Here is an 853-nt window from a genome sequence, read left to right on the forward strand (position 1 = left end):
ATGTTTTCAAAAATATTATTTTTCTTCAGAATTTTTAAGAATGAATTCTAGTGTTTCATGAAGCATGTTGAAGCCTATCTGACTGTAAAGCCATACCCAAACTACTTTGGGATTGGCATTCAACTAATCACTCCAGTCCATGTAATTATATGCTAAAGCTTGGCTGGCTATTAAGCCATGCCTGACCCTTTGATTGGAGCGTTAAGACTAACATGGCAAGATTCCTGGAATTCATATTAAAAATTTTGAAATCCTTATTTTTATTTTTCACAATAATTTTCGAAAAAAATTTAAATAAAAATACAAAAAAAATTAGAAAATCATAAAAATCAAAAATATTTTTGTGTTTCTTGTTTGAGTCTTGAGTCATGTTATAAGTTTGGTGTCAATTGCATATGCATCTTGCATTTTTTCGAAAATATCATGCATTAATAGTGTTCTTCATGATCTTCAAGTTGTTCTTGGTAAGTCTTCTTGTTTGATCTTGATGATTTTTTGTTTTGTGTCTTTTATTGTTTTTCATATGCATTCTTGAATTCTTAGTGTCTAAGCATTAAAGAATTCTAAGTTTGGTGTCTTGCATGTTTTCTTTGCATTAAAATTTTTCAAAATTATGTTCTTGATGTTCATCTTGACATTCATAGTGTTCTTGGTGTTCATCTTGATATTCATAGCATTCTTGCATGCATCACATGTTTTGATCTAAAAATTTCATGCATTGCATAATTTTCATGTTTTTCATAAAAATTTTAAAAATAAAAAAATATCTTTCCTTTTTTTTCTCTCATCAAATTCGAAAATTTGGATTGACTTTTTCAAAAAATTTTAAAATCAAGTTGTTTCTTATGAGTCA

Source organism: Arachis ipaensis, chromosome B07 (assembly GCF_000816755.2).
Source record: "Arachis ipaensis cultivar K30076 chromosome B07, Araip1.1, whole genome shotgun sequence".
Lineage (NCBI taxonomy): Eukaryota > Viridiplantae > Streptophyta > Magnoliopsida > Fabales > Fabaceae > Arachis > Arachis ipaensis.